We start from the raw sequence: 12,723 nt of genomic DNA on the forward strand, positions 1-12,723 counted from the left end.
CTATAGTAGGATCGTATACGATGCAAAGTAGAGCAAAAAATTGTCGGCCTTTTATCAAAGGAAAATCGTGTCATCATTTTTAGGAGGCGTAAGATAAATCATTTCAAATTTAAAATGAAATTCAATGTAAAATCTGAAATACCGCTGCATACGCACTGTGTTCTGGTAGTAGCTGTAGTCGCCCAGGTGCATCGAGTGTACGAACTGGTCGGTTATACGTCAAATACTAACCTGGCGAGCTTTGCCGTCAATTAGAGAGCGCTTCCAAAAAACAAGTAAACAACAGTGGCGCGTACAGAGGTAAAATGTAGTACATATGTGGAATTTAGGAAACAAATTGGATTTATAATAAATTACATTTAAAATAAATAGTTTATGAGAATAAAGGAATTTTTGTAGGAACAAGGGTGCCAGACCTGAACTGATCCCCTCGTGCCTTCATAATGTATAAAAAAATTATATTCAATTTGTAAAACCCTTAAAAGCGTACTTCATTGGTTCCCTTGACAGGCAATGATTTATTACTTTGCATCGAATATGATCCTACTGTAGAAACCTGCAGTTTTCATAGTTCATAGGAATTCAAAAATGCAATAATATACAGGGTGTTCCATTTAAAATAACAAAGTTATGTTGCGCCCACGCGAAATGGAACACCCTGTAGAGCTAAAAATTAAATAAATTTATTTTACATGGCCCACATGATTCCAGGCAACTTTTATTAAAACCATTTTTTAGAAATCTGACGCCTATATTTTCAGCTGGTCCAAATATTCAGGGTGGCCCAATATACTGCGTACACGGAGCTACCAGAGTTTTCTGCGAACTTACTTGTGTCTATAGAGGTAAGTTCAGTAACATCTGGTTATTTTGTCCGCAAGAAACTGTAAAAACTTCCTGTACAATGAATATTAGGACATCCTGTACTTGTTCATAAGAAAAATCTGAAAATATTCTATACATTCCTATCTATAGACTGTTTTAGCCGAAGGTTCTGCAGGAGATACAGCGCATGCAATTACACAAAAACTGATAAGTCAATTTTATTGCCTTGGAGTGGTAGAATATAAAGTGCATATTTACATCATCATCATATGCTTCTTGGAGCCTATATCTTTAACCATTGCAGTGATTGTTAAGTTATAATGTCGGGATTGGAGTTATTTATTTTCATACGCTATAATTTACGGTCGTACCAGTGATAAATCAAAATATATTCGGGGCTTTTTGCGTTTTACGACGGCGTTTGTCTCAAGGATGAGACCCAATCTTGAATTCCTCTAATAACAGCTATCGCTGTGCCAGTACAAAAATGCCAGTTAACAAACACTAAAGTCGGCTTGATTTGCCATCCCGCCTGTAATAAAATTGCGCTGCGGAGTGAGTTGGTGCAGCTATTTGTTTATTTAGTACCGGTTACCGACTGTAGTCCTGTGATATTTCGAATTTTATGTAGAACACATAACTTAGTTCCAAATCACTTTTTATGTATTAATTATACTTATTTTTTTGGCAATTAAGACTTAAACCACCTATAATGATAAGTTTTGCCAAACTTTAATGGCGTATTCTATCAAGATTTGCCCTATAAAAATTTACAGATACAGATACGGAGATACAGAGAGTAAAAAGTTTCAAATATTTATATTATATTTCCTGTAACTTGATTGGCATAAAAGATTGAGTGATAAAATTTGGAGGTTGACATTTTTTTTCTTGGATAACTTATTCCAAAATACACTCCAGTGGCGTAGTTATTGGGGCGGGGGGTAGGAGACCTTTTTTGAAAATAAACATCGTACGCCACTGGTTTTTTAAATAATTTTAAATGTTTTTAAAATGTACAATCAATTTGTCGCAATAAAGTATTGTTGTAAAGTATTCGTAAAATTTACTGGTCTTTAGATAATTGAAAAATCAAATAAGAAGATACTTAAGGAGGTATATCGGGGTCCGCGGGAAGTGAGGATCGCAGGGGGGGTCCTATGCATTTCTTATATAGCAAAGAAACCTACTCAATATGCACATAACATACATATCGAAAATTAACAACATAAAAAGATCATATTTAAGTAGTTTTAAATTATATTTAATGAACACATAAACAGTATAAACACTATGTAGATGTGGCAACAGCGCTAATAATCGAGTGCAGTTGTACACACTGCGAACCTACAGACCTCGGACATCGGAGATATTGCTCGTCAAATTCGGGTAAAGATGCGTACGCGTTCAAAAATGTATTGTGTGTAAACTATGTAAAATATAATTATTATATATAGCAAATATATCGTATTATCCTCGCGAAGATTTGTATCCTTTATCATAATTATTTTCTCGATGTGAACTGGTAAGACNTAACTTTAGTAAGATACGATGGAGCTATCTGCTATTTTTTAAGTAACTAACATCTTATGTAGAGATGAGATGTAACTATCTCTATATCTAAGAAACCTAGAATATCATATCTAAAGATACAGAGTTGTATACACTCACCACCGGCAGTAATAGAAAAGTAATAACATCGTATGTTAAGTTAAGATGAAAATACCACATACTTCTCAAAAAAGTATTAACATCTTATGTTCACTTGCAATAAAACGGTGTAATAATTGTTACACCTTCAATATAATCGTATATAAAAATACGATGTTCTTTAAAAAGCATGTTTGCTATAATCCAGGAGCAACTCTACATACGATTAATATGTTTATTTTAAACTGTATAAGCAAAATTGTAACTGTTGTTACGATAATATTTAGGTTAAATTTCTATACAAAATAGATACGATAAAAATACTTTTTCAAAAACTGAATATATTTTTCAAAATAAATTGGAATACATGGTTTTAGCTGAAAAAGAAGGCCTTCTTATATAGAAAAGTAATCTTTACTAATTTTTACTAAAAATTGAGATACGATGTTCTTATTTGCGAACGTCGAATTGTATTTTTTATTCCAATAAATATATCACAGCTTCCTAGCCTTTTTTAATTAATTTAGTTTTTTAAAAACGTTATAAAAATAACCTGTTGTGGATAATTTATGGTTGATAACAATGTACATCAATCTACAACAACAATACAGACAAACTACACAACAATACAATACAACTACAAACAATTAGAGTTTAGAAGAATTTTATTTATTACTTTTGAATTAAACATTTATAAACTGCGTTATTATTACCAGAACGTTTTGGCCATTTTTATTACCGTGGAAACTAATATGTTATTGTACATAATTTTAGCATCTATAGTGATAAATTCAGGTTGCCAAAACAAAAAGGACAAGATAATATTAGTAGTGGTGATACCAGAAATCCACCCCACAACAAATTAGAGAGCAGGTAAATTCATTGTATTTAAATTTGCTACCGGAAATTTCATGAAAGAAATCAGAAGTCATCACAGAAATGAATATTGGAAGAAGTACTATTTTTTTTTCTGAAAAAATAATACTTTGAAGAAATGTCAAGATCAAAGCCAAAGTCTAAATGTACGTTATGGCCTGTTTACTCAATGGTAACATTGACTATACATAATAATGCCTGTCGGAAATTTATCCAAAAATGCAAAAACTCTGACACCAGAAGGAATAAAAGTATTTTTAATTGGATAATAGATACTTATTAACAAAAGTAATTTTGAATAAATTGTTCATATATTAACCGTTTGTCATTGTTCATTATAAACGAATCATTAACATTGATGACGTCAAGATTTTGGAATTTTTCATTACCAGTATCAGTCATGTATTGTCACGACTAAGTTCGGTGATCACATGGCTTGTAAACATATATGAAGGCTTTGTATTAGTTTAGTACACGTCCTTAGGGGTCCTTTGGTTAACACTTTTTCACTTTGTATGCTTCAAATTCCACTGATCTGTTTCTAATGTTATATAAAAGAAGCTGTGTTTAGTTTGAGCGGTCTGCCAACATTTTGAAAATATTGCACAAACAATAATAATGGAGTCTAGTATGTTTGATGTGACACAAGAGACAAGACCACTGGAAAGTTAGGTAAACCATTAGAGCTTCGAATATATTTCGCTTTATGTAACTCAAATATTTAGATTACCGCAAAGCAAACGTAAATATTAACGTTACGAATATGAGTTTCTACAATAGATGGTGCGTTAACGTGTCGCAGCTTTTTGAACATTGCATTTCACAATGGCATTTAGTGCAAAGAACGATGCAGTTTTTACGTCGAGTATGTTTATAATTATCAAAAATTAAGGTATTTTGCACTTTGGGAATTTCGATTACACGATGCACGAAAATTTCGCTGCTCTTCGTTTTTGACTGTATCCTGTTGGTATGTTTCATCGGCCACCGAGACCAGAACTTGTCTCATTAACTGGAGATGGTAAATATAAAAATAAGAAGGTTTATTTTCTGAAAGCGCGTGTTTATACACTTGATAAATTCATAAACACGTCAGGTAAATGAAACATCGTCTACCGAGACTTGATGACTCAATTCGGGGCTAAAAATAGGCCAAACTTTTCGCATTAAAATGATACTGAGATGGCAATAACAAGCTTATATGACTCATTATAGAGGATTTCGATGTATATTGGAAAATAAGCCCTTGTATCTCTATAATTTAATTTCTTCTTTTTTATGTACCTAGAGGACAAAAATGTAAACAATTCATAGCTAGACGCTTTAGTTCCTGTTCTTGTAATTACAACAAATGTCATTCAAGTTATTAAATATAAGCGTTAAGTGTTTCGTAAATAAATAAAAAAAGTTGTCAGTACTACTAAAAATATTTTATTAAAAAGAACTGTGTAAATATTTAATGAAGGTCTTCAAAAATGTGGACTAAATAAGTATTTTGTAATGACGGAGCTTTGTTAGAATTAGTTTATTTTTTCAGCTTTTTTATTAAAACAGTGAAATTGTATGGATGTAAATAACAAGCACGTTTATCGTATACAGCATCAACATATTTTCAACTTTTTACTAAATATTTGTAATAGTGATACTGCACCTTTAAAAATATTTCATAATATTAGTTTCGTTTTTATTACTACTTTTATATAAAGGGTGTAAGTTTGAATGGAAGTCATATTTCAACAGAGGTTACTCTTGACCTTCAGAAATACTTAAGTATTCAAATTCCGTCGTGAAATTGTTTATTTAATTTTTTTTCCGTAATGCTACAAGGTATTTCAGTTATTCGAAAAAAAAAAAATGTTTTTCTTAACTTTGATGCTGTCTAACAGCTAAATGAAGCAACATAGTTTAGAAATAAATTTAATCAACTCTGCTTATTTTGATAGCAGTAAATTGCGGTTGTTGCATGTTCACAGACTATTGGGACACCCTTTGTAGTTTCTAAAATTCTTTAATTTCTTTAATTTTATAGGTTATTCTTCAAATAAAATAGTAGTGTTATATATTGGCATATTTGTAATTTTATCCTCTACCTGTTACTGTCAAGATCCAATATGGCGCCCATAAAAAAAAAACAATTGAATGTTGCATAACTGAAATTAGTAGTCGTAGAAATTTTGTTTTCGAAAATGGATTCCTTGTATCTTCTTATCGCCTAGTACCAAATTTCAACTCTTTTTGTTGTGAAATAAGGACGCTACATGGCATTTTCTAAAATCACTACTTTCAGTTTTTTCACAATATTTCAGGAACAGCAGCAGATATCTTTGATCTATTTGGTTTATTTTAATGACCTCTGAAAAGATGCAACTTTTTTCTAATTTGAGCCACCCTGTATATCTTGCGGTTTCCCAGATGCCAATGGTGAAATTGATTAAAAAATCTTTGAGGTAAAAAAATGATTCACATTAATTTAAGTATATTAACACTTTTGATATTATCATTTCAAAATTTCACTTCTAAAACCTTTGTGTTCTATTGGGAATTGGGAATAAATAGACGCGTCATAAAAAATGAAGTCAATATCATAAAAATTTGTAAAATTGTAAAATCCTTAGAGTTTCCAAGAAAAAAATTACTGAAGTTGTAGTATTTTCAACCTTTACATCACTGGGCTACTGTAGTCTCTAGCGTCATTCACCCACGCGGCCCAGGCGATTCTGAATTTTGTATCGTTGTTGTGATAGTGTTTACGTTAGTTTTTCAAGTGTGAAAAACGGCTTAGGTAGGTACTTTTATAGCAACTCGAAGTTGATGAATATCGCTTTTATTTTTTTGGTAAAGCAAAATAACTTTTGTGTTAGTTCGTAGAAATTGGGTAGGACGGGCTCAAATGTATTTACGGTGTCGGTGAACAAAATTTTGAACAGTTGTTGTAATATTAGGTATGTCAAATTAATTTATTAATTAAAACCAAACATATTTGCTAATATAAAATAGGTGTTATAAAATTTTATTTATTTCTTTCCTTGGGACAGAAATTCTTTCAATTTTTTGCCCGTTCATTTTTTATTACATTTTCGCCTGCATGCTTTGCGTTGCGCAAGGTCAGGTTTTACGGTAGACCAATTTCGAATTGCCCTTTTTTCATTTATTTATAAGAGTCCCCTGTACGTTAAACAAATTGTTTTGGATAAGTTCTGAATCACCCTGTATAATTTTCGTGGCTATTTTTACGTGCTGGTCTCTGTCAAGAATAATGTAACGAGCCCCCGAGTTACACTCTTTCATCAGTTTCCAATGTCTCCTATGTCTTCATGTCTTGGTATTAGAAAAACTGAATTAACAGTGTGTAATCAACATGCCTCTTTGCTTTGCCTTACCCTTTTACACTAATAATGTCATTAAGTTCATTAACTTAATCACTAATGCTCGGTCGGCTTAATTTGGCAATGGCAGAGTGAATTGGGAACGTCGTCCTGTTGTTCAGTGTCAGATCCTGTTGAATCTAGGGAAATAGGTTACTGTTTAACTAAAAATAATGATTTATGAAGAAAGCTTAACAGGGATATCGGGGAAAGAAGGCTTTTGTCCTTCGTGTTCCGAGGAGATGCTGGTTTGTAATTGATGAATGAATTTCGACAAGGACATTTTGTATTTAGGGCATTTTTTGTACGAAACTCTTAAACATTAGCGTTACTGAATTTAAAAATAGATATACTATCAGCTTCATTTTGTAAGAAAATATTTATTTTTTAGTAATTACTCAGTTTTTGCTATTGAATCAGCTTTAGATAATACGGTGCATGTTACTTATTAAATTGGCTGAAAATAATTTTTGTGCGGTATCCAAAGATGTCTTTAGAAAGTCGACTATTATGATTATTAGATTTAAACCAATGAGTTTTTGTTACTACTGCAATAATGTGGAAACAAGAAGGTCTCTGTAACAGCTGTTTTTCACATGATTAGTTTTTGTCAAAGGTAATAAAGTAATAGAACAACAAGAATACAAAATATTTCTTTAAATGATTGTATTACTTAGCAGTTTCAATATATTAAATATTTATGTGTTTTTGTGTTAATTATATTTAGACATATCATTTTCAGTTTTTAATTAAATCTATATATATAGTGTTTCCTGCAATATCAGCAGTCTTGTCTGTGATGCTAAATACCTTTTCCGTGCCTAGATTTCTAGTATCGAAGAAAATTGTTTGATTTCATTTGATGAGATTGTTTAAAAAAATTCTATATTTGTTTGATTTAACTTAATTCGTTTAAGGAGGTATATCGGGGTCCAAGGGAAGTAAGGATTGCAGGGGGGTCCTATGCTTTTCTTATTGGACTAAAACCCGCCACCAACTTGAAAAAATTAAATTCTATTTAAATTATTTGCGATAAACAGTATCTATATAGCAAAGAAATCTACTCAATATGCACATAACATACATATTGAAAATTAACAACATAAAAATATCATATTTAAGTAGTTTAATAGTTATTTATGTACCTAGGGAATTATAAGGGCCTTAATTACCGATGGCAAAGTTTGCGTCCCGAGGGCGTCCCGCCCGAGGGACAGCAATTGCCTGAGGTTATTAAGGCTCATTAATTCCCGTGGTACATAGATAATTTTATTTCTGACCGATTTCAATAAAATATTGTTTATTTTTAAAACGGAAAAAATGTACCAATTTATTACCTTCCCAGTATATTTGAATCAGGTACCATTGATTATAAGAGTTTTGTTGTTGCTAGGTTGTTGCTATGTTACGTGTTTATAAACAGAATTGTTACTTGCTTATAAACAGTACTTTGTTATCAAGCTGTGTTTGCGTTAAAAACGTGTTTTCTACCCCAAATATAATGGAGCAGATTTTGAAGAAAGCTGAAAAAGCAAGAGAATCATTAATTCCATCGAAAAGTGAAGCCGTATACCAAAAAGAATACAAGATATATCTGGAGTGGCTGACACGGAATAATGTTATGCCAAAAGATGCCACTGAAACTGTATTACTGGCATATTTTCAAGAATTGGTAAGGAATATTCTATGTTTTTCGGTAGATTTGGTAGTAATTTTGTTTATTCGTTGCAGTCAGAAACGTATTGTCCGAATTCTTTATGAACTAAATGGTCAATGCTAAAATCGAAGGTGAATATACATGAGAAACGAGATATCGCCAAGTTCAATGAACTAGAGGCTTTTTTGAAACGGAAGAGTAAGAGTTATAAGCCGAAAAAGTCTGCTGTTTTATCTCCTAATGATGTTATCAGATTTCTAAAGAACGCTCCTAATGAAATTCATTTATTGCATAAGGTATTTTTTTTCTTATTTTCCTTTTTGTGTGTATTTATTTCCTGTTTTTGTTTTAGGTTGTTTTGATTATGGGTTATTTTTGAGGATGCAGAAGTCAGGAACTTTTGAATATGAAAATATCGGATATAGAGGACCGGGATTCCGTTATGGTAGTGAACGTACCGGAAAGTAAAACTGGTGTATCGAAGAAATTTACAATTGTGGATGAAAAAGAGTTCTCTGCTTTGCCTTTATTAAGACTTTATATGTCATTGCGTCCTAAAGGTATTGAACGATTTTTTTTGCGCTTCCGACAAAATAAATGTACATCTCAGCTAATTGGAAAAAACATGTTTGGGAAAATTCCCAGCAAAATCGCAATGTATTTAGGATTGCCAAACCCATCTTCCTATACGGGACATTGCCTTCGTCGCACTTCTGCCACTGCTCTAGCTAATGCAGAAGCAACTAAGTATGACTAACTTAAAAAGACATGTAGGTTGGAAAAGTTCCACGGTGGCGGAGGGGTATCTGGAGGATAGCATCGAATTGAGAAATAAAACGGCGCGTATGTTGTCTACTTAGCCATTAGAAGAGGCAGGTACCTCGACTGTAGTGAACAGAAGCTCCAGCCATACAAAAGAAGAAATTGTTTCCAGTGGCGGTAGTAATTTTCAGGGAACATTTTAAAATTGTACATTTATTATTTGTAATGACGCAAATAAATAAAATATGGTTCAGTTTTCATTTCATAAATATATACACATATATGTATATTAGCATTTTTCATTTTATTTTTACTTGTGAAAGGTAGAGGGAATTATAGAATCTATAATGTCCCAAGGGAGTTATGACTCTCTTTATTGATAGCGTAACTATGACGATATAAGCTTATAATATCCCGGTCAGAAATAAATTATATTTAAGAACGCATAAACACTATGTAGAAGTGGCAACAGCGCTAATAATCGAGTGCAGTTGTACACATGGCGAACCTATAGACCTCGGACATCGGAGATATTGCGTGTAAAATTCGGGTAAAGATGCGTACGCGTTCAAAAAGGTATTGTGTGTAAACTATGTAAAATATAATTATTATACATATATAGCAAATATATCGTAGTATCCTCGCGAAGATTTGTATCCTTTATTTAAAATCCGTAAATTATGTGAACTGGTAAAACAACAAGAAAACAATTATGTTAATTTAGTTCTAAAGAAATGAAATGACACTCGCGTCCATCTCTCGTCCAAGTCAAAGAAAATGTTGGATGCAATTTTGAAGGTTCTGTGATAGAAATTACATTATTACTCACTGTTCGTGTTCTTCATCTCTATTTTAGTAATGTTATAAAAGTTTTGCAACTATAACAAATTTTTTAGATATAATTTGCTGAGAAATATTTATGTTCCTTTGTTATTCTGTACAAATGCTTTTATCTCAAGTATTACTAATTATATTAATCAAGTAAAGAAAACTTTATGTAACCCTAAATATTGCTGGGTAATGATTACGATGTTTTTATAAATCATTAAATATATTAAAAGGATTTATCAATTGTATTTATTATTCCAATAAATATATCACAGCTTCCTAGTATTTTTTAATTAATCTAGTTTTTTAAAAACATTACAAAAAATAATCTGTTGTGGATAATTTATTGTTGATAACAATGTACATGGGATTTAGGAAAAATTTATATGTTTGAAATCAATTTCGTTTTTAACAAGTCTTTCAAATGTATTCCCTCTTTGCTGTCAGCTGATTGCGACGTTGCCACATTAATCCTCAAGTCAGATAGAAATGTAATTATTGGTTTCTGTTTCTAATTAATACAGCTGTGCTATGTTCAAAACTTACATTAGTTTTACATCAAAAATAAGATAATACTGTGGAAAAGTTTTGTTTCACAATTTCTACATTTTTTTCTCTGTTATGGACAAAAAAAGAGCCGCACCGTCCATCTTTGCCATATAAACGTATGTTAAAATGAACAACTTTCAACAACAATATCTCAAAATCTAGATTAAAACAAAATTCAAAAAAATATGACTCAGAGAGAGCACTGGGTAATACGCTATATAAATTTCAAGTACATCTGTGCATTTTAGTAAACCCGATATACCCCCTTACAGCAAAGTAAAAAATCACATGTAATAAGGATACTTAAAAAAAATCAAGGGTTGAGAAAACATAAAAAAGAAGGAATTCTTTGGGACAATTGTATACATCTTTTATTATAAACATTTTCAATGTTAGGCATTAAACAAATGTCCCACCCAAAGCCACAGGGAGTAGGTATTTTAAACAACATTATGTAAGAGATTATACATATTAGTCGTCATTTAAGGAAAAGGGAGGAGAATATCCAATTTCACGCCATGGTTTAGAGTAGGTACAACACGAAATCGGCAGGGACATTATAATCGTAAATGGAAATTGTTTCACACGTCACTTCCTCTCTCGAGGATGCGCTGTCAGCCAACTAACCCTTCCAGGGTCGGACGGAAGGGTTTTGCGGTCTCAGAACACCCCCTACTTTATTTTCTGTCTTTACGTACTTATATCGCAAGAAGTGCCGCAATTCTTTGAACTATTTTTTATGGTTTTTGTTTTAAATGATACCCCCTGTATATAAATATGGGGTGCGCCATATAGGCATTTACAGAAGGCCTACGTGGTATTTCTTGACGAAACCGCACGTAAATCACTCCAACAACAATAAAACTTTAATTTGACTCTCTCGCGCCCGATCTGCATTTTTCCTTCGAGCCTGCTCTGATCGTTCTCGTGGGGTTCGTACAAGTCCGACGGAATCCATTCTACCGCCCGGATGGAATTGGAAATGCGGATGCACTGAAAATCCTGTACAGTTTCCTGTTCGCTAAATTAAATTTCATAGATAATATCTAGCAAAACGTATATTAATGGAGTTTCAGTATTGTTATATAGATTTATATGGTAGTGCAGTACAGTGGAAAAATGGATATTTCAAGGTGTCAGAGCAGGTTGGATGTAAGTCGTCGATATTACACCAGGAAGGTGTAATATCGACGAATATAATTCGGGCGAATTAGACCAACCAAATTAAATAAAAAATACACAGAACAAAAGCCTAAATTTATGTATCTGTAGCGTCATATTGTTTATGATAAAAGAAAAAAATTGCTCTTTTTCAGTTTTTTGCTTATATCTCCGAAAATAAGCTTCTAATCGACATGATGTATACTTATCGATTTTGTTCCTGAGGAAATTTGCTACAAGGATAGGCTCTTGCGAAAGCTCGCAAACATTTTTTTTACATTGCAAAATTAGCGGTGAAAAAAATATGTGCTAAATTTTCAGAATTAAATAAAAAGAATAAATTTGATTTAAATTGGATGAAACTACAGGAAAAGATCACCCGCAGCCCGGACCCCCAATTTGAAAATGGGGCCTATTGCAAAATTATAAAGTCGAAACCGCGAGCGCCTATATCTTCTGCCCAAGTTAAGATATCGAAATTCGGCAAAAAAGGATCGAAAGGTAATTGCATTATCTCATGTTTGTGTAAATTTCAGATTTTTAAGTTGTAAAATAAAAAAGTTATTAACAAAAAACCAAAAAAAAAAACAACCCGTTCTTTTCTCGGCGATTTTTTAATATACAGATTTCAAACTAATTGCATGAAAAAGTGCTTAAAAATACATTAATTTTTTTAAAAAGAGACATAAGACAATTTTTCGTGGCCCCCCTTGTCTTTGGAGCCAAAAAAATTTGGTAGCATATTTAAATTTTTTAAAAATTATCAATCCACTAGAAAGCCATTAAATTTAGAAACTTTTTATCACTTAATACTTTTTTCGTAAATCGCAATGTTTTCGAGAAAAATGTCAAAATGTGATCGAATGCATATCGTGATTCGCTATTTTCCTCAAAAACACTGCAGTTTACAAAACAAATATCAAGACACAAAAAAGTTTCTAAATTCAGTACTGATCACTTTTTTCAAAGAATCAATTGACTTTTGGTTTTAAATACGTAAAAAGATCTTGTGAAAATATCGAAAGCATAATTACAAAACAAAATGCGAAA

The 12,723-nt window shown here is 32.0% G+C and overlaps 1 protein-coding gene and 1 long non-coding RNA gene across 2 annotated transcripts in view; one reads left to right on the forward strand and one right to left on the reverse strand.

The window, feature by feature from the left end:
• The window catches only part of LOC108917592 (calcitonin receptor-like), a 121,981-nt gene that overhangs the window by 53,157 nt on the left and 56,101 nt on the right, over positions 1-12,723 (reverse strand). The window lies entirely within an intron of this gene.
• On the forward strand, positions 7,888-8,749 carry LOC108917593. Its single transcript, XR_001964805.2, has 3 exons — positions 7,888-8,388; positions 8,448-8,669; positions 8,726-8,749. It is a non-coding gene; the product is annotated as an uncharacterized LOC108917593 (long non-coding RNA).

The sequence above is a fragment of the Anoplophora glabripennis genome, unplaced genomic scaffold (assembly GCF_000390285.2).
Source record: "Anoplophora glabripennis isolate ALB-LARVAE unplaced genomic scaffold, Agla_2.0 scaffold80, whole genome shotgun sequence".
Lineage (NCBI taxonomy): Eukaryota > Metazoa > Arthropoda > Insecta > Coleoptera > Cerambycidae > Anoplophora > Anoplophora glabripennis.